This window comes from Garra rufa, chromosome 1, assembly GCF_049309525.1.
Source record: "Garra rufa chromosome 1, GarRuf1.0, whole genome shotgun sequence".
NCBI lineage: Eukaryota > Metazoa > Chordata > Actinopteri > Cypriniformes > Cyprinidae > Garra > Garra rufa.
This window is the reverse complement of record NC_133361.1, coordinates 808,479-834,774: the sequence shown is the minus strand read 5'-3', so window position 1 is coordinate 834,774 and position 26,296 is coordinate 808,479. Positions and strand designations below refer to the sequence as shown.

Genomic DNA, 26,296 nt, shown 5'->3' with positions numbered 1-26,296 from the left:
TGCCAGTAATACTGTAATTTCTACAGATTTTGTTTACAGTGTACTTCTGTCCCGAGAACAGCATGTAGTTAACTAAAAATAACACAATGATATGAACTTATTGAATACTCCTGTCCCGAGAGCAGTGCACTAAAAATAAAATAAAAAAAATAAAACAGCTAGAGTTAGAGCTAGAGTCCGCTGTTTTAAATGTGCTTTAGAAATAAAACTGCCTTGCCTTGCATTTTGCATCGCACTTTCATGGCCATCATGTAAAAACTTACTGTAAGTACAGAGCTTATGCCAAATAACTTTTCAATACAACTTTACATGAATCATTGTAACTCACTTGCATCTGTTATTACTTTACGGAATAAATAGAATGTGAACGTTTACCTTCTCTCTGAGACTTTCTGATAGAAATATTCATTTACTTCACATTTCTTTAGACAGAATCAACCTTTTTATTCATTTTGCACTGAATTATAATGTACATTTGTGGCTTCCAGCAGGTAAGGAAGCATCTGATCATAATAATGTGGATGTTTGCACAAGATTTAAATCAAACTTACAGTATCAATCATGAAAAACAATGCCAGTTTTGCTTTTGATTAGAATTACACCACTATTAGAATTAGACTTTTAATATCTATTATAAAGCAGCAGTGCAGTGCCAATTGTATATTCCAGTCGTACATTACCAATCATAGAATCATTCTATTGCTTTATTTTTATATGAAAATTGATTGTACACTTTACATCTAAAAGTCATTTATATTGTAAGTTGATTCATTTCACAACCCTTCTTCATTTCCACTTCATTAAAAAAAATTGAACTAAACACTTAAAACTAAAATAAACTAAAATGACGAACTGTACTGTTTGTTTTTCTCGCTATAAGATGTATTGTTCCAAAATGCCACATTACAGACAAAGGGGGTCAGAGGGATTAATCTAAATCACATTATATGTAATACAGCATGTACTTAGAGATTAGGGCCCGTATTCACAAAACATCTTACGGCTAAAAGTAGCTCATAACTTGCTGATTTAGGAGAAAATCTTAAAAATAATGGGTGTGTTAGTCCAAAATTTAGTACTCCTAAATTTTTGCTCTGAGAGTATTTCACAAAGCGTTTTAATGCTAAAACTAGCTCCTAAATCTGTAAACCATTAAGGGGTAGTAAAGAGGACTTCTAAATCACTAAGACCAAATCACAGATGGTGTCATAACACTGGCAATATGCCTTGGAACATCAGCATCTTAGAAACATGCTGCATTTATTTGGAAATTATATCCTTGTTTTCATTAGCAAGTTGGGCAAGAAGTAACAGCTGTTCTTGTGTCCACTTTGGTTTACTTTTACATTTGCATATCTTACTATCAGCCATTATTATTGTACTCTGTTAATTAAAAGGCTGTTTATATGCATATCTGCTAATTGTCTACGAGAAGCACACATTTAAGAGGCTGACAATTATCTGAACATATACTTTTTTAAATCACTGACACATAGCCAGCATTTTAAAATCTTTATTTGAGTGTGGTAACATTTTTATTTTTAAACCTTTATTTGAAAATAAAGCCCTTACTCTTAGCTTAAGAGTTATCTGTATTTCTTAGTTTACAGATAACTAAAAAAAAAAAAAAAACTTTTACCTAAAAACTTTTACTAATATTTAGGAGAACTCTTAATGGTAAGATAAAATGTTTTGTGAATAGAACCACTGGTCACAAATAATGGTATGTAGAACAAATACAGTTATTTAAAACAGAAATTAAACTCTTCTCTCTAATGTATTCTGTAGTATTTTAGGGGTCACTGGTAGTGAAGAACAGAAACCCATTTCAAACTGTTCTGTGATTCAATAAAGATTTCATTTGTACAATTAAATGTATTGATCCAAACTCTCAATAGCTTCCTGTTTGGAGAATTTTCTCCATTCGTCTGGTATCGTACCCCTTCCATCAAATGTTTTATTGTATTTATTTTCTAGATCTTTCTGGAATCTGCAGACAAACCACTTCCAGTAGGGCAGTTCAGAGAGATCAGGGGTGATGCTCCACTTTGCATAAACTCCTCCTGCTGTTCTGTATTCTTTAAAGAGGACTGGGTTAACATCTGAACTGGGGTAAAATCCTCGAGTGCTGCTTGCTACTGCTGACGTGCAAATACTAACAGACAAGTTTGTGGATGTGTGGTAAAACCATCCATTTGGTCCAATAACACGATGGAAAGGAACACTGTGATCTCCATCATGGTTTTCTATGGTGTTTGTGCAGATGGCTTTACAGAATGGGCACTGAACCCAACAGCACTGACAGAAGTGATCAATCAAAAGCTCATCTGGCCTGAACATATAGTCCAACTTAACTGCAAATGACTCTGTATTGAATCTACTGCCGATGTCAGACATTATACCAGGAAGTTCTTGTCTTATCACATCTTCTAGGAGCTCAAAATTATCAACATCATCATGTTTGACTCCACTGAGGTCTCCTTCAGAGAAGATCAGCTCATCTGAGAGCTGCTGTGTGAATCTCTTTAACCACAAACCAACATCTCCTCTGTTGACTTGAACATGTTCAGTAGATTCATGAGCTGCTTTCATGATCTTCTTCTGCAGGAGTTCAATGTTCTCCTTTATCTTGGGCAAAACACTGACACTGAACTTATCAGTGATGTACCGACTGACTTCATCTCTGATGAAACTCTTGAAGTGATCTCTGGGATTTTTTATGTATTTCATGTATTTATCAAAATCCTCCTCTTCTGCCAGTGTCTTCAGGATGTGTTTCTCCAGATTTGATCTGTTTCCATTCAGTGATTCACAGTTTGATCTCATTTCATCTGTCAGATCTCTGGCAGTCTTCTTGTAGACACTCTGCTCAATGGGATCTTTCAGTTTCTGACAGATGATCTCACCAAAGATAGCAGCTGATGTAGCTCCATGACAGTATTTCTGGAAAATACTATAGTACTCTTTACTCTTCTTGTTGACATATATTTCAGGATCATTGGCATCTCTAAACATTCTGTGTTGTTCAGTTATCATCTCGTTTGCTCTCATACAGATAGAAAGAACCAAATCAACAAAAAAATCAGGTTTGAACATATATTTCACTGGTCCTTTCTGATGTTCTGTTACTTTTGTCTTGATGTAATTATGATTTGTTGAATGTAGCTGATGTTGTAGCCCATCTTTGAAATATTAAATGACTGAATCATTTTGTCTGTCTGCTGGGAAACATCTTCTACAAACGCTCTTATTTGGGTTTCGTACTCTTGAGTTCGAGTAATTTTCATTTGCTCTGCAACGTTTCTAATATACTGCATCACACGCTTTGCAATTTTTTTGGGGGGGGGCTTTGGAAGTAATATATCCAGAATAACTTTCCACAGTAAAAATGTATTTGTTTTTACTACCATAATCCCAGTCGTCTACAGGAACACTTTTATAAATGTCACCAAGGACTGATTTGACATCTCTGATTACATCAATATCTCTGACTGCAGGTGTGTCTCTGGGGATCTTGTTAAGACTCTGTTCCCAAAATTCATCAAACTCTTTTTTCAGTGTTTTTTTATCATTTGCTTTGTCTTTGAGTTTTAAGGCAAGTTCTTTGCTCTTTTCATACAGAGTGTTTTCATGTTGTGTTCTTTGAGCATCAATCTTTTTCTTCAGGTCTCGCTGTTGAAGAATTTCATTTAATTTTCTCTTAGTTTCTCTTACAATGTTTTCCTGAAGCTCTTTGATTTTAATTTGAAATGATGTTTTCCACTGAATCAGAATAGTTGCATCAGTGTCTTTCTCAAAGAATTCTGACATTGATTTTTCCACTTCCTCATTTGTCTTCTTCAGTTCTCTTTGAAAATCTGTTTCCTTAACCTCATGAATAGCTTGATTTTCTATTTTGTTGTGTAGTTTGTTCTCAGTTTCCATCATGGCACTACGAAGACTCCAGGACCACTTGCTGTATTCTGTCTCCAGTTTCCTGTAGGCTGAAATCTCCAGAGAATTCCTAAAGCTGAAGACAAATCGTTCAATCAGTAAAGCCTCCCAGAGATCTTTAATACGATATTTTAAGTCTTTCAACATCATTCCACGTGAATCTGAGGCATGAGACATAATTGTTTCTTTTAGTTCTTGAATATTATCACAGTAGTTTGGGTTTGGTGGTGCCATGGGTGGGCTGCCCTCCCAGAGCTGAGCGAAATACTTCACATCATTCTGAACATCAAATGAAATTACATCACTGAAACATTCTTCATCACAGACTTCCTCTTTAGCAGCAAGATTTGTCATCTTATCCAGCGTCTCCTGCAGTCGTCTCCTGCCATCCATGTTTTTCTCTCTAGCTGTGACGTCTGAAACGTTCTGATGCACAAACACACAGCTGGGATTCAGTCTGACCTTCTTCATCCTCAGGAAGGCCTGAACAACAATCTGAAGAATGTCCTGCATCTCAGCAGGATTTTCTCCAAATATGTTTATCAATGTCATATTTCCAAGTCCAACAACAAATGTGGCTAGTTCATTGTCATGATCTCTTGTTGATCTTCCAGTCAGTTCTAAAGCACGAAGACCTTCAGTATCAACAACCAGAATATAGTCCAATTTCATCTGTGTTTTTATCTCATCTGAAACTCTGATCAGCTGCATGAAAGCTCCTCTGGTGCACCTGCCAGCACTGACGGCAAACTGGAGTCCAAACATAGCATTCAGCAGGGTGGATTTCCCAGAGCTCTGAATCCCTAAAACTGACAACACAAAGACTCTCTGGTTTTCCAGTTTGTGGATGAGTTTATCTAAAACAGCAGAGATCCAGATCACAGGAACATGAGCAGCATCTCCATCCATCAGCTCCAGTGGAAATCCAGAGATCATCATCTCTGCTGCGAGACTCGGGAGAGAAGAGAAGTCAATCTGCAGGTCTTTCTTTTTCTTTTTCACAGAATAACATGATTCAAAGATCTGGCCAACCTCCCTCATGATGTGCTCCAAACCAAAGTTTGCAGCTTGAAGATCTTCAGATATTTTATTAAGCTTTGCTTGCTCAGACTTGACGTGTTCAGATTTATCATTAGTCTCTTTCAGTTTTACAAGCGCTGACCATGTTTCATCATATTTTTGATGAAGAATTGAAATATCTTTTGATGTATATTCATCCAGGAAGATTCCAAGCCATTTAAGATAATAAAGTTTTGCTCAGTGCACAAGTGAATGTCTTTTATAAAACATGTTATAAAATGATGCACATTACATTCATACTGGTTCTCACGTATTCTCATCAATTCATTTTTTTTTCACTTATTTCCATTTCAATCTCATCTCCTCGAGGTCGGTGTAGTTCTTTGTTCTTCTGACACCACTGATGCCACAGTTTTCCCTGATGAGGCAGAAATGAGTCTTTGATTTATGTCAGATCTTTCTTCTCCAGTAAACTCATCATCTTCTGTGCTGTTTCTCTTCCTTTCCTGCAGTCATCATCCTCCTCCTCATCTACTCTGATGCCTGAGTGTTTGGACACATCTTCAAGTCTGAAAGTGGAAGATGACTTTGAGAGACAATCATTTATGTCTCTCCTGAGCTCTTCGGATACATCTGACTGATTTCTGCCTTTTAAACCAATTTTGAATTTCCCTTTCTGATTTACATTTACATCAGATGCATCCTCAGCAATAAGACAAATGAGTGGCTTGTTTTTTCTGAACAGGCTTTGTATTACTTCTGCACTTCTGTCATTCTTGTCCAGTCGTGGTAGAAGAACAACATTGACTGAGCTCATTTCAGTGAGGATCTGCAGCTGTTTTTCATGGTCTCCTGCATCACCGTGTAGATTACAGAATGCAACACAGTCAGTGAATTTATCATCATATGTTCCAGAGGGGCAGAACCAGGCGATCTCCACCACTCCATCCATCAGGACTCTGGTTCCGCTGCTGCCTGGGCAGTTCCTGTGGAAGAACGTGTTGTGTTTCTCATTGATCAGACTGTTTATCAGCTGAGACTTGGATGAAGACACAGGGCCAAACCTGAAGAAACACACCATTGGAGTTTCTGTCTTATAGATGGGCTGGATTTGACTGATGGTTTCATTGTTGTTGTTTTTTTTCTTCCAGCTCTTGTTGATTTGTTTTTAATGTCCAGAGAGGTAACTCAATCTGTTGTGTGAATGGATCAGGAACAAGCATAGGCAGAGCATACTGATACTGGGACAGTTTAGCGATCATCAGCTGCTTCAAGAATATATCAGAACAATCAAACACAGCCATCTGAACATCCATCGGGTGAATCTGCCCAGATTTACAATTTACTTCATTAGATAAAGATTTTGCCCCGAAAATGTCAAAAATATCACCCTCGTCTTCCGATGTGTCTTTGTATGATGCATGATGCTTCTAACTGGTCTCTTTTATTTTGATGTATTTTGCTCTGTAATCCATCGTCAGAAGTTTTTGTAGGAAAATCGTATTGAACTCTTCAGCAGAAGACTCATGGGAATGTAATGAATATGCCTTTAACTGAAGAATTTCTGCAGCTCTTAGTCTCTTGTTGTTCAGATGAAGACTGTGAAATAGATCCTCTATTAAACTTTTTTTTGAGTGTTGACCTGGTTCATTTTTGTACTCCTCCTGTTGATAAACAAAACAATAAAAAAAAAATCTTATTAAAAGTAAAATTAAAAAGTGAGATACCTTTAATATTGCAAATATTTCTCCTAGTCAGAAATTACATTATGTTAACATCAAGTGAAAACTTTTGAGCCTCCTCACACTTCTCACACTATGTTCTGATAGTTAGAGTCAGACTTGTAATGTAAAGATTACAGGTTTGAGTCTCCCACTGCTCCACTTGCTGTGTTTGGGCACTTGGATGGGTGAAATGCTCAAATTCAGAGTATGGGATGCCACATGTCCTGTCTTTTACTGTAAAATGTCCAGGGAGTTCATTTATTTCTGTCTATTCCCTAAATCACCATATATGGAGCTTGTAACGCCTAGTTTTACTATGCATAACCTTATCTGCATGTCACTACCATGCATATTCCCATCCACGTGACACCTTTTTTAATACTGTCAAAGGTACAAGTAGACACTAGGGAAATATAAGATACGGACTGTTATTCTATTTGTGCCATACACATAAAAATATGAAAATGTCCATAAAAACAAAACGTTTTTAAATAGTTCTCAGATATATTTTAGTATAGAGTTGGTCTCATTTTTTTACAGTGGCTAAATTGTATTTTGATTGTTTTTAACAATTCAAATCAAATTAGATTTATGCAGTTATGCTGATAAGGTGAACCACTATTTTTTAGTGGAATCAATAGGCCTATATTTATTGTGGTTTAAATTTGTCAGACTCAGCACTTTACTGAAAGTATTGTAAAAAGGCAATGTGCAAATCTTACCATTTTCTTCAAATATCCTTCAAATCATAACATGAGATATAAATTATTGTGCACCAATAGCACTACTCATTGAACAGAACAGTATTTATATAATTGTTTACCTTTGATATACAGCCAATTCCAACAACTCTGCCGTGCAAAGGCAAAAGGCCTTAACTTCGATTTTGGTCGAAAATGAGTTATTTATATTTTTTAGAATATTCAACACCTCCTTTATCATGTGGATAAGTATCTTCCCTGCTGAAAAAAACAGCATATGCTGGTTAGGTAGGTTTTGGTGCTGGGACGCTGGTTTAGCTGGTTTATGCTGGTCCTTTGCTGGTTTATGCTGGTCTATGCTGGCCATTTGCTGGTTTATGCTGGTCTTTGCTGGTTTATGCTGGTCCTTGATCAGCAACATGACCAGCATAAACCAGCTAAAACCAGCATCCCAGCACCAAAACCTACCTAACCAGCATATGCTGTTTTTTTCAGCAGGGTTGAGTCAGTTTCATTGTTTTTTCGAGAAAATAATGCATTGTCTTAACAGTTGACTTCCAAAAGCCCTAGAGAAACTAAGTTAGAACACCGTAACACCGGTTAGTGCTCTTTGGCTTTGTTTTGAAACGCTGTTTTTCCATACAATAAAGTTTGCCACGTTTAAGTTACAATGTTGCTTGTCTACTGTCATAACTCTGTCACTGAAGCACTTCTGACACACACTATACCTGAATAAAATATATTGTTGAGTGGTTGTTTTTAATCAAACAGACATCAAGCTCAAGGTAAGAAATTGTATAACGCAAAAGATGCATTAGACAAAAGAATTAGATGGCAATGTACTTTACTTAGCTAGCTAGCCGCCTATAGCATAAATATATGCTACCAATCTGCACCATATAAAGCACTGTAAACAAGCAAAGACTAGATTGCCAGCAATAAGTAATCGTGATCTTTTTTTTTTTTTTTTTCATGATTCATTTTCTTTCAACAGTCTAGGGCTACCAACTGACGTTAGTCGACACGAATGAAGGGAAAGCATAGCGTGTAGCATGATCAAATAAAATCAGTACACTTTGCAATTAAATCCATATCCTACCTTTTCTTGTAACCAAATACAATCCATGGATGTAATGATGAATGTAATCAGAGATGTTTAATCCACAAGAATTCTGAAGCGTTATTCCTGTGTGCTGGGGTTCACATAAATCATTACTTCCTTTTTGTGACTGAATCTGTGGCTCTGAACAAATCGTGATTCAACGATTCAATTAGCCATTCATAAATACAGCGATTTGCTTTGTTAAAAAATGACTCGATGTCTCACTTAAAACAGAGACTTAGCACCACCTACTCTGGATTCCAAAGTTCACTTACTTGTACATGATTTGTTATATCTTTGCAGTATTAAATACATTTTAAATAAATTTAATTAAATAAATTGTTATGTTTACTCATTAGTAATGTGACGAACTTTACTCATTAGAAAATCTTGTATTTATTAATATAATTCATTGTCACCTATCTGCAGTCGACCTGTTAGTTTTACTGCACACCAATTAAAAATATACTTTACCACAAAGTATTGTTTCATGTCTAATGTATTAATAACGGCACCAGAATGCAACCAAAAACAGGATAGTAATTATCAGTCATCAAAAAAAAAAAAAAAAAACAATAATCTCTAGAGATATTATAGTTGTTACTAATGATTTTGTAAATGGTGATCAGCAACTGAATAATGTCAGTGTGGAAGTTACTGCTCTTTGCCTTGGGATGACGTCTCACTTTTTGCATACAATTCAAAGGCAGAGGACAGTAACTTAAAAAAGGGGTCAAAAGTCAAGTTTGAGCTCAAGATTTTTTATGTAGATAAATTGTATTATTAAAACATTTAATTGCCAGATTTACAGTGTCCTAGCTATAATTAATTTGGCTGGACAACAAAACATGTTTAAAGTCATTTTTCTCAGTTCCACACTCTAGTGATTTAAGGTCTTTTGCCATTGTAGGGCAGAACTGTCCGGAGCACGTACTCAGCATCCGGCACATTACGTGCGTATGCGTTCTGGTGTAGTATACGCAAACACCAGAAGTGATCTGTCGCATGTATAAGACACTCATTGTTTACACAGTGCACAGAGAGTGTGTGTATTGCGGCTATTCAAAATGGTAATTACTTGCGCTTATCCTGATTGTTCAAACCGATTTAAAGCTAAAAGTTTACATTTGCTTGCGCAAACTCATCTCACAGAGACATTTCAAAAAGGCGGTGCTTTGAAATAAAGCTTGCAATTTTCATTGATGACAGCAGTGTTAATTGGGATTAAGAATTGCGATGACACTTAAAAAGGCTATCCATTGAATAAATATGAGCGCTGCACGTTTCAAAGTCAGCTTTTTCTTTTTAAACACACATTTTTATTTTAAAACCTTTATTTGAATTTGGCAAAATAATATCGTGCTCTACAATACTTTTTATAAAATAAAAATAAATCTCTGACAGAAACCCCTTCCCTATCAGCCAATCACAGTGTGCATAGTTAGTTGGTATGCTGACATCATCCATAGCAACGAGGTCAACCCCGCCCCTAGACTTAGCTTAAGACTTCTCGATTCCTTAGTAAAAGTTTGGATGTGGAGTGCCCCAGGCGGATGGCTGAGTTGGGAGGAATGAGGTGTGATCCGGGAGGTGCAGGGAGTGATGTGGATGAAGGAAATGAGATTGAGGTAGACATGGGCAACGAAGGAAATTCAAACAAATAAGAAGGGAGGATAGTGAATCGGGAAAAAATGAAAAGAAAGCAGAGTGAATCTGATGGAGATAAGGGAGAGGAACAACAAAAATTTGAAATTAAAGTTATTCTGCGATTTCAATCTCCCTGTACATCAAACCCCTTGAAGGTTAGTGATGCTATTCACAAGCTGGTAGGTGACGTGCGGTTTGTTAAAACTTTACGAGATGGGAATCTACTGATTATATGTAGAGATATAGTACAGCAGCATGGATTAATGAAATGTAAATCATTGCTTGGGAAAGAGGTTAAGCCACAAGTATGGGAAGATAGAGGGAAGGTTATGGGTGTAATATCTGGAGTGTCAACTGAGATAACTGAAGAAGAAATCAGGGTTAATGTCAGAGGAGTGCGAGTAACGAGAGTTAAACGTTTACCTTTCACAAGAGATGGTGTTAAGGGGCCTAGCCTATCTGTATTGTTGACTCTAGAGGAAAACAAAATCCCTGAAAGAATCAGAATTGGGTACGTTAGCTATATAGTAAGGCCATATATCCCTCCCCCAATGAGATGCTTTAAATGCCAGCATTTTGGGCACATTGCAGCAGCCTGTAAGAGTAAACTCCGTTGTGCCAAATGCGGAGGGGAACATGAATACGGGAAATGTGAGAGGGGAGTTAAAATCAAGTGTTGTAATTGTGGAGGAGAGCATAGTGCTGCCTACAAAGAATGTGACGCACATAAAAAAGCGGTTCAGATTCAGAACATGAAGGTAAAAGAAAAGCTTACATACGTTGAGGCAATTAGAAAGGTAAAATCTAATGACAACAATAGTAAATCAGCACCTGTGACTCAACCCCCAGTTCAAAACATACATAAATGCTGCAATGTTACCAAGGAAACACTTATAGTGGAAAAGAAAAAGTTTTTGTAGCGTTTATGGTAGAAATCATTAACTGTTCTGCCCAAGCATGTAGCCGAACAGAGAGAACTAAGATAATTGCAAAAGCGGCAGAAAAGTACTTGGAAATGGAAGAGATGTCAGTAGAGTTCATTAATGCAACACTTATAACGGGGATATCAGATACACAATCAACATGTGGTGGTGGAGATTAATGATGCTAACCATTCTACAGTGGAATGCGAGGAGTCTAATTGCAAACGGACAAGAACTAAAACAGCATATTCAGGAGCAATCAGTTACTGTAAACCTAACATTATTTGCATTTTGGAATCCTGGCTAAAACCCTCACTTGAATTTACATTGTATGGCTATGCAGCAGTGCGTAAGGATAGAACCCTTGCTATGGGCGGCGGAGTTGTCACCTTTAACCAACATGGTGTTAATTATAAAGTTATCAACAGCAGTGAAGAGCTTGAGATAATTATAATTGAGGCATGGGTCAAAAAAACAAAAATTAGAATAATAAACTTTTATAATCCTTGTCAAAAAACTACCAGGGACATGTTGGAGAGTGTATGGGATGTGGAAATTTTAATGCATATACTGCCCTGTGGGGATGTGCTACAACAGATAGAGATGGGAATATCATTGAGGATTTTATAGATGATAATCAGTTAGTGTGTCTAAATGATGGAAGACGTACTAGGTATGATGTAGCTCGTGGTGTAGAATCTAAAATTGATCTTACTTTTGTGTCGCAACAACTAGCAGGTACTTGCACATGGGATGTGAGCAGTGACAATGCAATGGGCATTGTCTAACCCTAACCCTAACCCTAACCCATTATCCTATTCAAATAAGGAGTCAAAACATTAGTTTTGAAGAAAATTGGAGTTCAAGATGGAGAATGAAAAGGGCCAATTGGGGGCTGTATAATTTTAAAACAAGCAGCAAATTAATTGAAGTCATGCCAAATTTGAGTGACGACATTGAGGAGTTGAATAATATGATTATTAATATAATACATGAGTCAGCAGAGGAAACAATAGGCACAACATCTGGTGCAAAGAAGAGGAAAATGGTACCATGGTGGTCTGATGAGTGTAGAGAGGCTGTTAAAAACAGGAATAAAGCCTTTAAAATTGTTAAATCTAATCATTCATTTAATAATTTATTGGAGTATAAAAGAGCACAGGCTAAAGCCAAAAGAATTATAAGAGAAGCTAAAAGGAAATATTGGAGAGATTTTTGTGGGACAGGAATAAAAATTAATGACATATGGGGAAAAATGGGTGGCATAAGAAGGGACTTTTCACTACCAGTATTAAGAGATAATGGCACTGAGGCAGTAACCAGTAGAGAAAAAGCTGAGACGCTTGCAAAATCCTTTGTAAGGATACATAGCTCACAGAACTTCTCCAGTGAAGAGCTAGCTATAAGAAAGAGGATCATTGAAGAAAATAAAGATATGCTGGGGATGAAAATGGTGCAGGAGAGTTCACTAGATGCAGATTTCACACTGTTTGAACTAAAAAGAGCATTGATAGGTGTTAAAAATACCTCACCAGGGAGAGATGGGATATGCTATAAAATGATTGAAGAAATATCTGATGTGGCAAAAAATGTGATACTGGTTTTATATAACAAAATTTGGGAATAAGGAAAACTGCCTACTGGGTGGAAACACTCAGTAATAGTTCCTATAGGGAAACCAGGAAAGGATAAAATGAATGTCAAAAGCTACAGACCAATAGCATTAACGTCTAACCTATGTAAACTCATGAGAGGATGATTACTAAAAGGTTAGTGTACAAATTAGAAAACAGAGGGCTGATCACACCATATCAGAGTGGATTCCGTAATGGAAGAACAACTATGGATTCTGTAGTCTGCCTGGAGAATGAGATACGTAAAGCACAAGTTAACAAAGAATCTGTTTTGGCAACCTTTTTTGATATAGAGAAAGCTTATGAAATGCTGTGGAAAGAAGGACTTTTAATTAACTTGAATAAAATGGAAATAGGAGGTAAAATGTTTAACTGGATCAAAGATTTTTTAAAGGGTAGAACCATAGAGGTCAGGATAGGGTCAGAGTCATCAAGCACATACACAATAGAAAATGGCACCCCACAAGGTAGTGTATGTAGTCCAGTTCTGTTTAATATAATGATTAATGATGTGTTTGATGGAGTGAACCAAAGGATAAATAGGGCATTATATGCAGATGATGGAGCATTGTGGGTAAGGGGATGTAATATTGACAATTTACAGCAAAGGATGCAGACAGCAATTAGTCAGGTTGAAAAATGGTCATTTGACTGGGGATTCCACCTTTCAGTGGAAAAAAACGCAATTCATCTGTTTTTCTAAGAAAAGTGTAAAACCCACAATGGATATTAAGATATATGGACAATCTCTCAAACAGGTTAATGACTTAAGATATCTTGGTGTGTGGTTTGATAGTAAACTTACTTTTAAAAATCATGCTCAGAAAATGGTAGACAAATGTAAGAAAGCAATCAATATTTTAAAGTGTCTTTTCAGGGTATAATTGGGGGGCGTCAGGCTCTTCTTTGAAAATGATTTATATTGCATTAATCCGATCAGTGTTTGACTATGTACAGTATACAAAACAGCAGCAAAAACTACATTAGCTGAACTGGAAAGCTCTCCGGTTGTGTAGGGGGCCATTCACATGTCGCGCCTAAAAACGCGTGGAAAACGCTAGGCGCGCTGCTTTCTTCCTTGTCAACAAAGCGCTCGGGTGCTTGCGCTCCGGAAGCGTCTGCCGTTTCTAAGCAACCATCAGCTGCGCTCTAGCTCCAAGCTGCGGTGCGCTTGCTGCATTCTGAAAAGTTGAGATGTTTTTATCTCGATGCGGCGCGGACGCGCCTGGAAAAAACGAGCGCGTCGCACCGCGTGCGCGTCGCGACCGCGTCGCTTCCAATATGCGCGCGCAAGCCGCGCGTCTCCATTTGAAATAACGAACTTGCGCGCGCAAAAGACGCTTCATGTGAACGGCCCCTAGTGGAGCCTTTCGAACGTCACCTATTCCAGCGCTGCAAGTAGAAGTAGGGGAGATGCCTTTAAATCTTAGGAGGTTAAAACTTTCTCTAGCATATTGGGTAAACTTACAAGGGCATGAAACTACACATCCTACAAAACTGGTGTTAGAAGAATGCTGGGAATATGGTCACATTGTGAATGGTAGTTTTGGATGGAACAGCAATAAAGAGGCAGATGACATGGGAATCAGTAATATACCTTGCAGCAAAAAATGTTAACTTGAGCACAATTCCACCTTGGTTTTTCTGCTATCCTGTAGTTAATCTAGAAGCTAAAAATATAATCAAGACAGGATTGTATCAAAGTGTACAGCAGTATCTAGAAGTAATATGTGACCCTGGACCACAAAACCAGTCATAAGGTGAAATTTTACAAAACTGAGATATATACATCATATGAAAGCTCAATAAATAAGCTTTCTATTGATGTATGGTTTGTTAGGATAGGCAATATTTGGCCGAGATACATCCATTTGCATAAAGCACCTTAAGTTGTTCCCTTAAGTATGACACTTAAGGCATGATTTCCCCTTAACTAAGGGAATGACTTAAGGGTGTTGCATATAAGCCCTTGAACACTGCCCTTAGCTAAGGAAAACCGTTAAGTGTTTTACAACAGCTACGCAGGTTTTCAGTTAAAAAAATCTACTGTTGCCATGGATACGTTATTTGTTAACGCAGATAGCGGTGTAAGTTTTCACAAAAAAAAAAACAATAACATGGATAAGGCAAACAAAAAGGAAAAGAAAAAAAAGCCAAATATGAAAGAAAAGGATCACACGAGACATAAACTTAAAGCGATAGATAATTAACTTAAAACCGAATTCTGTCATTATTTACTCACCCTTGTTTCCTTCCAAACCCATAAGACTTTCATTCATCTTTGGAAAACAAATAAAGACCTCTCATTACTTCTGTCCATTTCGAGTTTTTAAGGGACTCGTGTTAATAAATCTATATTTAAATACAAAAAGACGAGATACTTCTATGCATGACGTGACATTTTATGACTTTTTTTATTATTTTATCATTCATACTCGAAGCCGGAGGGCGCTCTTGCGCTGACATACCAATCCCGACTCATAGAAGTATCTGATGGAATATAGCATGAATCGCTGTAGCTAAGCTGAAAGGTAAACAAAATAAATACACGATTGCGACAATATATGGTTTATGTGTCTTTTTTAAGTTATCTCCCGGTAGTATACAGGAAAATACAGAAATAAAATATTACAGAAGAATCAAAATTTGAGCTATGCATGTAATTTGAGCAATGAATTACATGTAAATAAATATGTTTAACATATAAAGTTGCCGATCGTGTCTGGTAGAATGTTTTTGGATTGAATCTGCTTGCTGCATAACACTTAAGGGAAAATTTTTCGTACCTTATGTTATACTTAGGGAAATGACAGATAAGGGGCTTTATGCAACACTTAATGGATTTTAAGGGAAACTTAAGAGAAATTCTAAGGGTTTATGACGTTTCACTTAAAGAAACCCTTAAATAACATTTAAGGGATATTTTATGCAACGCCCTTAAGAGTAAGGGAAATTTAAGGGAGAACTTAAGGGAAATTTACACTTAAGGGGCTTTATGCAACCGGGCACTGAAATCTAAGGGTGCAAAAAAAAAAAAAAAAAACACTGAGAAAATCACCTTTAAAGTTGTCCAAATTAAGTTCTTAACAATGCATATTACTAATCAAAAATTACTTTTTGATATATTTATAGTAGGAATTTTACAAAAAAATCTTCATAGAACATGATCTTTACTTAATTTCCTAATGATTTTTGGCATAAAAGAAAAATCAATAATTTTGACCCATACAATGTATTTTTGGCTATTGCTACAAATATACCCCAGCGGCTTAAGACTGGTTTTGTGGTCCAGGGTCACATATATGATGACACAGTACAAATATTTACAGATGCATCCAAAGAACCAGCAGGTAAAACGGGGGTGGCTGTATACATTCCTAAATATAAAGTTATAATACAAAAAAGAACCTCAAACCACCTCTCAATCTTCTTTGCAGAGATGATGGCCATTATAATGGCACTACAGTGGGTAGAAGAAGTGAAGCCATATAAATCTGTTATTTGTTCAGACTCTATGTCCTCCCTAACTAGCATCCAGACTGGGAAATCTGCATGCAGACAGGATCTTTTAGATGAAGTTCATCAGATGATTTTCAGGATATCTCAACAGAAGCTAATATTACAGTTCACTTGGGTTCCAGCGCACACAGGTATTGAGGGCAATGAGAAGGCAGACGAGTTTGCAAAAGAAGCACTGAAAGCAGAACAAGTAGAAGTACAGGTTCCACTCAGAAAATCAGAATTGAAAATAATAATTAAAGATGGTATTCATTAACTCTGGCAAGATAAATGGGATAAGGGGGAAAAAGGTAGGCATTTATATAATATTCAAAAGAATGTAACAGTTAAAATTATGAAAGCAAATTAGTCTCATTAATAATTCACGCAAAAGACACGATGTACACATGCGTGTCCCAATTCACGTGCACGAAAAATATATATATGTTCACAAAAACCAATTCACATGCAAAAAATAAGAATATAAATTCATAAAATACGTTTCACAAATTGCAAAACACAATTCACAGATTTACAACTGTGTACAACAATTTTGAATGTTTAAAAATCACGAGTGTATCCCGGACTGTGAATGTTTGAATAGCCTTTTTTGCGTGTGTATTTTTTAGACTTGCGTGTGTGTTTTTGAGACTTTCCTGGCAGCGAACTCCTCCCACGCGGGTCACTCGTACACTTTAGCCAATCAGATTTAAGCCTGTCGATCGACCAATCATAACCCGCTGTGGGCGTGCCTACCTTACGTTACATCATCAGTGCGAGTCCATAGTTCCAGAATCCAGATACGATTCAGCTGTTGATCGTCTCATTTTGTTTTATACTGCATGCTTACTTAAAAATCGGTCGTTTAGACACTCGTTAACGTGACCAGTGTAAGCCAGCAGCTGCTCAGAGTGTATTATGTTTTAATATTTATCGATTGTTATGTTTATTTAATTAAAGAATCATTCACGTGGATACCATACCGCATAAAGAAATCAAAATTATAAACTCAATGTAAAGCATAAAATAAGGTTTTTACAGATGGGACATGTAAATAAATAGAAAATGAAAATTATCTGTTTGGATATTTTTCAAGCAGTCTCTTGTGGTTTTGTTTTTTATTGAAAACAGGAAAGAGCTGCAAGAGCAAAACTTGTCTTGTGTCTCAAATCCTATCCTACGATGGCAAGCATTCAGCTGATGACGATGTAATAACATACACATTGTAAACCATGTACACTTAAGTTTGCTTACGTTGCAGCCTGCAGATACTATTTGTAAAAAAGGCTATGTTTTTTTGTTATTCTAACCCCTCTTTCTTAAATCTCCCCGTTCTGTTTGTTGAGGCACACACATACATAGAGCACTTCACCTGAGCCAACCAGCGTCCAGAAACCTGGATCACCTGATCTCCCCCGCCCTCACAGAGACAGTTGTTCAGTGCAGCGGGAGGCCGAGACGGACGCTAAAGTTACTGCGCACCATTTTGTGTTTGGACTCTTGAAAGATCGCTTTTGGATCAAGTGTTGTGCGTGAATTTATAAGTAAGTTTGGATCGTCAATCATATAATCGATGCGATACAAATCTGCCTTTGTAAACGAGTGATTATACTTGTGAGGTAACGATGTTTATTAGGTATCTGCGTGTTCTCATAGTAAGTGTGCCTGTAGCCCCGTAGTTGTGTGTTTACATATCTATCTACATTATTAAGAGTGTTAAAGTTACATTTGTTGTTATTAAGACGTGTAATGTTCCTGTTTGATGCAACGTTCATTTATATTTCTCTGTGTAACGATAAACAACTTTCTGCGCACATGCGTTCTCGTAGCCCAGACAGAGTAGCGCTACACAATCCGCTGGGCTCTAATAAGGTGTCAAGTTACAACTGCGTGCTTGTAAGATAGAAATTACAGATCGCCTTGTAGCACATCCTGCTAATAATGTTTAAATCTTATTATATTTATTTATTGTGCTGTATTGTTGCCAATATTTTTGTTGTAATTTATTCTCACTATTATCATTTCTACTATGTATATTCATGTTTGTTACTTTTTATTTTTAGAAAACCACAACCACAGTCCCAACTACATACAAACCAGTCTGTTGAGTGGTGACAATAAATGGGTTATTCCCGTGAATCATCTTTGTTCAGTCTCTAATAGGACAGTCTTTGGTGGGTCAGCACCCTGAGCCGGTAAATTATTCTATGGTGAAAAGCTTCTAAAAGCAGAACCATTTTACATGGTCCTTCGAGCCGGAGTTCAGGACTTGCGGAAGATATAGAAGATGTCACAGTATGCTGAGGATGATCCAACTGTGCGCGTCAGGAGGAGGACGGTCCTTCCCGCACGTTATGATGAGTATGACCTCACTGGATTTACCCGCCATAAGTCGGTATCACAACCCATGTCACCACTCACTAACCCAACTAGACTGGCTGAAGGCGATGAAGTGGAGGAAGGCGCAACTGGCTTTACGCCAGTGCTACCAGCTTATGAAGCTGACAGTCCACCACCATGGTGCGATGACGAGCAGGAATCTGCATCAGACATCATAAGGAGGGAGAATAAGGATCTCCGGGAAGCCTTGCAGATGATACAGCAGGAAAGGGACTCATTTCAGAGCACCAATGACCAATATGCAAAGGAGCTTTCTCAGCTCAAGCAACAAATGAAGCAGCTACAAATTCGTATGGAGCAGCAATTTCCTGCAAATCAGTCCACTTCACCTGTCGCCCTTCCAAGGCAGCACAGCTCCATTTACCCTGTACCTGCCCCACGTGGCCAGTCACAAACCCGTTCTGTTGAAGCAAGTTTCAGACCCTTACCAGCCCAACGCTTCAGACAGCAAAGTGAGCATCAGACTGTGGACAAGCATTGAAGTCCAGCACATAACCCACCTCCAGCATCTGCTTCCCATACCAAACAGAGCTTTTCTCAAAATTACGTACCACAAGAGGGTCAGAGATCAGAAGTTTCCCACTTATACAGGCAAGACCCTCTATATGGGGAATCTCAAGACCCTGTGAGGCATCCACAAATGCCATATCGGTCACGTACTCCCTCTCCGCCTGAACAAGAAATGATGTATCGAGGTCCAACGCCACTGATTCCTGACTTCATACATCCCAACCCAAGAGAGTTCTCACGATTGAAAATTGCTCTGGAGAATATCCTTCCAGCAAATGCAACAGAAAGATTCAAATTTCAGATACTGATGGACCATCTGAAGTTAGAAGAGGCTTTATTAATCGCTGACTCATACTGCCATTCACATCAACCTTACACAAAGACAATGGCTGCTTTAGACCAGCAGTATGGCCAGCCACATCAGCTAGCTCTGCAGTGGATTGCAGAGTTAATGGATGGCCCAGCCATAGCTAGTGGAGACCAGAAGTCCTTTCGCCTTTTCGCTCTTAAAGTACGTTCACTGGTGGGCATGTTAGAGCAGTTAGGCAGGAAGGGTACCTTCGAGCTACAATGTGGATCACATGTGTCTCGACTGCTTGGGAAGCTTCCACACGACCTGAGATCAGGGTTTCGGAGGTTTGCACATCCACATCGTGTGCCCATCCCCACTCTTCTGGATTTGGCAGAATGGTTGGAGTTTGAAATCGAAGTTCAAGAGGATACTTCAAGGTTTGTAAGCAATCAGCGCAGAGGGCCCTCAACACGATCCAGAGAGACAATCAGAGACTCTAGACCAGCCGCTAAAAGCACCACAATCTTTCTGGGCACAGAGAAGGTGATACCAGAATCTAAGCTATCTGCTTCACCATCTGGGACTTCTCTAAAACCCTACTGCCCCTACTGTGACAACAGTAAACACTCCCTCAACAACTGCATCAACTTCAAACAGCTTACCAAGGACCAAAAACGAAGCTGGGTTAAAGACAACAACAGATGCTGGCGTTGTGGCAGAACCCATAAGTCAGCAGAATGTAATTTGAAGATGCGTTGTAGACAGTGTAGTAGCCGACACCTCATAGCTCTGCATGACATCAGTGTTGGGAAGTCTGAGAATCCAAAGCTTGCCCAAGACGAACCTGCTGATACCAACACTTGTCTTTTCAACACCAGTAATGAGATTCTTCTGATCCATAAACCGCCTACCGACCGAAAAGTGTTGCTTAAGATCAGCAAGGTGATTCTCAGAAATGGTAAGAGGAAGATGAGTGCATACGCAATCCAAGATGATGGATCAGAGAGAACTATCCTCCTTCATACTGCAGCTCAGCAGTTGGGCCTTAAGGGTCAACCTGAAGACCTACCACTCCGAACAATCAGACAGGAGTTACAAGTTCTTAGAGGAGCAGCAATTTCATTTGTGATCTCGCCAAGAGCTCAGCCTACTAAAAGATATCACATCAAAGGTGCCTTCACTGCTCAACAACTAAGTTTAGCCGAACACTCACACCCAGTAAAGACTTTGAGGGAGAGGAATGTTGTGAATTTGACTCATTTGTTGTTGTGTTTTTTTTCTTATTTTTCCCTTACTTTTATTTGTACTACATTACCCACAATTCCTAGTAAACTACGATTAGGATGAACCCATATCTGGTGCACTACATTACCCATAATCCCCCTGGTTGAGGTCTATAAATAGACCTCACTTCCTTCCTTTGTCCCTTTTCTGCCTTGGTGAGGTGTGGGTGTTTGAATGGGCACCCAACCATGTCCTTTGAGTCCTTTCCTTAGGATGTGTTAAGTAAGTTTGTTTGCTCATTGTATAGTTTGAATTTGTTTATTTGAATTGTTTGGATATTCAATCCTTGTTTGAATTGAGTACAATATTGATGTTTATTGATGAGTTGTTTGTATGAGTTTGATTCTCTTTTTATATTGTTTGTAGTGACTTAAAACCATCCTGTTGTGTATCCTGTGCATCCTGTCATCATGTCCATCATGGTAGTCCTGCTCCATGTGAACTACGTGTCATGTTAATTGTTAAAGATTCATGATTCTTCACTTCAGTGGAATAAAAGAGAGCAAAGGACTGGTATCTTTCAGTGTTTTAATCAGACATACCACCAAGTTTCTACAGTTTTAAAGAACTTTGGATATTATAACAACACATATTCAACATATGGTCCTTCGAGCCGGAGGTAGAAATTTGGTGGGATGAATTATACAAGACCTGCAGCCCGGCGTAGTGTAAGAATGAGAAGACCTCCTGCCCGTTTTCCAGACTGTATGGTACGAGAACATGCTTATCCTCCACCTCCTTCCTCACCAACATTAGTTGTAGGTGACAGTCAACAAACAGACAATGAAAATTCATGTTCTTTGGGACCTGCCACTTGCTCATCTGCTCAAGATGAACAGTATCAGCCTGACTTGCTCGATATGGATGTTAAACAAGAAATACTTGGACTTAAGAGTATGCTTGGAGAGATTATGTCTAGAATGTCACGGTTAGTAGTTTCTTCCAAACATTCTGATTTATCTGAGTCGTTTGATGATGATGACAATGCTTCTGATGATGATAATGCTGTTGATAAACCACCTATTGTTCAAGAATTGTGTGCATGTATTAAGAAAGCTGAACAGAAATCTACATGTAAGCAAGGTAATTCATCGGCTGCTCCATCACCACTTCCATTGTGTAGGCCTAGTTCTCTGCCCCTTCCACCTTCTTCATTGTTACGTAGTCCACCTCAACATATACATACATCTGACACATTACAACTACAAGCAGGTATTATGACCCAATCTCCTGTAGTTCCAGTAGTTGCTGACCCTGTTAATTCCCCTCAAATCCAAGCACCGCAAGTGTTTGTACAACCAGCTGGTTTAACACAGGCAGGCGGTTATTTACCAAGTAATTCCTTCTCCTCTTTGGTTAATACTCAGTTGCCTTCACAGATCAGACCAGAACAGTTACCCTCTCAGCCTCAACCGACTCCTCATGTATCCTCAGCTAATGTAGGTTACTATACGCAGCCACATTCTGTAGGTTACTCAGGGAATCTTGTTGTACAACAACATCCTCCATTTGTCCAACCGATTGTTTCCACTACCCAGGCATCTGGAATTCCATATTTTCATTCTCATCCATACTCCCAGCCATATGCTTCACAACAAGCCATTTCCTATCCTATTTCTCGTGTGCAGGGACCTTCCTTTCCTTTTCTGGTGAATGATGATCCTCAAGAATTTGCAATGTTGCAGTTAGCTCTGACAAACCTGTTGTCACCTTATGAGTCAGAACATTGCAAATACCATATCTTGTTGGATCATTTAAAATTTCCTCTTGCTCGCAATTTAGCTCTAGCTTATGCTAATGATCCTAGACCATACAGTATGGCTCTTTTTGCACTTCAACAGAAATATGGGCAACCCCATCAGCTAGTTTTGAGAGAAATCAAAGCCATTCTAGCTCTTCCTAAGGTGAGACCAGGTGACAGCAGAGCGTTTAGTAGTTTCGCACTGAAGGTTCGAGCTTTGGTTGGCATGCTCCAATCTTTGGGCCAAGATCAAGCTAAATCGGAACTAACCTGTGCCTCTCATGTACAACAACTGCTTAGTAAATTGCCTACAGAATATGTGACCAACTTTGCCCGTTATGCTCGTGCTAGCGTAAATGGTCAAAATTACAACTTGGTTAACTTTTCTGTCTGGCTCCAAGAAGAAGCTGAATGTCAAGCAATGGCTGATCAAGTTAGTGACTTCCCAAAACCATTCCTAAATAAACCTCAAGCAAAGACTCACTCGAACACTCGGACAGTCTTGTATGGAGCTAATGGTAATTATGTTGCATCAAGATCCAGTAATAAGCAACCCCAGAACCCGAGAAATCCAGAGCAGTGTTCCAAGTATTCATGTGCATATTGTTCCAGTAGACAGCATTTCATTGGCCTGTGTCCTTCCTTTAGATCTCTAGAAGACAACAAAAAGGGTGATTGGATTAGAGAAAACAAAAAATGTTGGAGATGTGGGCTCAACCATCTAGCTGTTGACTGTGACTTGAAAAAACCCTGTCCAGAGTGCAATGGCCGACATCTTGGTATCCTTCATGGAGTTAATAGTCGTGATCAGGATAATGGTACGTTCTATCTTAGTAGACTTGGAGGTTCTGGAAAGGTGCTCCTGAAAGTTGTTGAAGTACTTCTCCATCATGAAGGTCGATTCCTCCAAACGTATGCCATCCTTGATGATGGATCAGAACGTACCATGTTGCTATCTCAAGCGTCTGATTATTTAGGCCTCAAGGGGAAAGCAGAGTCCCTAATTGTTAGGACTGTACGCCAAGATACTATTGCACTTGAAGGCTCCTCTGTAACCTTTGAAATATCCTCAACTGCCAAACCAGAAAGGAAGTATACCATTTCCAATGCCTTTTCTGCTGCCAGATTGGGATTGGCAGAACAGACATATCCTGTTGAGACTTTAAAGAGACGTTTCAGACATCTTCAAGATTTACCACTTCCAGAATTCTCTAAAGTTCAACCACTTATCCTTATTGGGGCAGACTATCCACACCTGATAAATCCAATTGACCAGGTGTATTTCGGACCTCCTAAATCTCCAGCTGCAATCCAGACCCAGTTGGGTTGGGTACTGCAAGGCCCAACTCCAATTCCCAACACTAATGAGATGCAATGTCTTTTCACCAGCCTCAATCCACTTGAGGATCTTCGTCATGATGTAGAGAAACTATGGCAACTGGATATCCTTCCGTTCAGGAATGAAAAGGTCATTACTAGATCCAAGCAGGACCAAGAAGCTTTGGATTTGTTAGCCTCTAAGACCAAAAGAGTGGACATTGATGGTGTGCAAAGATATGCCACTCCTTTGTTGCATGCTGCTTCTGCTGTTCAGTTACGAGCCTCACCAAATTCAGTTATGTCCTCCCTCAGAAGTATTGAGCGCCGCCTACAAAGAAATCCTGAATCTGCTGCTGTCTATGATCAAGAAATTGCCAAGTTGGAGAAGTCTGGTTATATTTCCAAGGTAGAACTTCCTCATGACTCATCGAAAGAATCATGGTATATCCCTCATCATCTTGTAGAGCATAATGGGAAACCACGAATAGTTTTCAATTGTTCCTATCAATGTAAAGGTATGTCACTGAACAACCAACTTCTGCCTGGTCCACAATTAGGCCCCTCCTTGCTTGGTGTATTACTTCGATTCCGCCAGTATCCCGTAGCCATTAGTGGAGACATAAAATCTATGTTTCACCAAATTAGGCTACTACCAGAAGATCGTCCCCTCTTACGTTTCTTGTGGCGCAACATGCAGAGATCAAACTCACCTGATATCTACGAATGGCAAGTTTTGCCATTCGGCACAGTATGTAGTCCATGTTGCGCAACCTATGCCTTACAGAGGCATGTATGTGACCACCAAGAAGGATATGAAGATGTAGTGAATTCTGTACTTCAGTCGTTCTATGTAGATAACTGTTTGGAGAGTTTCCCACATGCACAAGTCGCAAAGAAGCACCTTGACCGCACACGTTCCTTACTGATGAGTGGGGGATTCGAAATTAGACAGTGGGCAAGTAACCAGCCTGATGTTGTGAGACATCTTCCTCCTGAAGCCAGGTCTGAGAGTGCTGAACTTTGGATCAGTCAAGATCATTTGGATCCAAAGGAAGGAGCTTTGGGTCTGAGTTGGCACTGTCCCTCCGATTCATTGGGGTATCGATCTCGAACTGTGGAGTACAATGTAACAACAATGCGCAATATCTATAAAGTTCTCGCTAGTCAATATGACCCCTTGGGTTATATTACCCCCTTTACAACGCGAGCTAAGGTCATTGTACAGCAATGCTGGATGAAGTCACGGGGTTGGGACGACCCCCTTGTGCCAAGTCCTATCCAACAGGCCTGGAAGGCTTGGGAAACTGAGCTACCTGACTTGCCATTGATGCAGCTTCCCCGCTGTTACTTAAATTTACCTCCCGAGCAAATTCGGTCTAGAGAGTTGCATGTTTTTTGCGACGCTTCGGAGAACGCATATGGGTCAGTAGCCTATCTGCGTATGGAAACTGACAAGGGCATGGTACATACTTCCTTCATCATGGCAAGATCTCGAGTTGCCCCAAAAAAGCAAATTTCCATCCCTCGCCTCGAACTTTGCGCTGCTTTAACAGGTGCACAGCTTTCAAAACTTTTGCAAAAGGAACTGACTCTTCCCTTGACAAATACGGTCTTATGGTCAGATTCAACAACTGTTTTGTCTTGGCTGCATTCCTCTTCCTGCCGTTACAAAGTTTTCGTAGCCAATCGAGTTACCGAAATCTTGGAACTCACTGATCTCTCTTTTTGGAGATATATTCCTTCTGCACAGAATCCAGCAGACGACATCACTAGAGGCAAAACGCTTGTTGAGCTGGCCAAACCTGATCATAGATGGCGACAAGGTCCATCATTTTTAAAATTTCCTTCACATCAGTGGCCTCAAAGTGTCCCGATCTGCTAATCCTGACCCTGAGCTCCGAAAACCACTTTTTTGTGGATTAACATTATTAGATGATTTTGTACTTCCAGACCCTTCCTGTTTCCAGTCATGGTCAGAGTTAAAGTCTGCCACAACTGAGTTAATGCGACAACATAGTCCTGATTCTTGTGAACCCTCAGTTGTTCAAACCCTTCTTTTAAGACAAGCCCAGCAACAAAGTTTCCCTTCTGAGTACCAGTCTCTAAAGAGAGGAAAGTCCATTGAATCTCAAAGTCGTCTCCTTACACTTTCTCCTGAATTCAGAGAAGAAACGGGACTTATTGTAGTGGGTGGCAGGCTCAGACAAGTAGAGGATATGGAACCTGGAATGGTTCATCCAGTCATTCTTGACTCTAAACATCCACTATCTAGTTTAATCATCAAAGACTGTGACGAGAAACTTTTCCATCCTGGTCCAGAGAGAGTTTTCTCAGAACTTCGACGTAATTATTGGATAATTAGAGGAAGACAAGCGATAAAAAAACATCAGTTGGCTTGCTTGGAATGTAGAAAGTGGAAAGCTAAGCCATCAATCCCTAAAATGTCAGATCTTCCACTCTCTAAGCTCCGGTTGTTCAAACCTCCTTTTTGGTCAACCGGGATGGACTGTTTTGGCCCTTTCCATGTCAAGACTGGTCGTAGAACAGAAAAGAGATGGGGCATTCTG

General features: G+C 39.0%; 1 pseudogene; it reads right to left on the bottom strand.

Annotated features, from left to right (window-relative positions):
- Positions 1-1,869: 1,869 nt before the first annotated feature.
- Positions 1,870-16,134, bottom strand: LOC141342975 (interferon-induced very large GTPase 1-like; annotated as a pseudogene).
- Between the last annotated feature and the right edge of the window lie 10,162 nt (positions 16,135-26,296).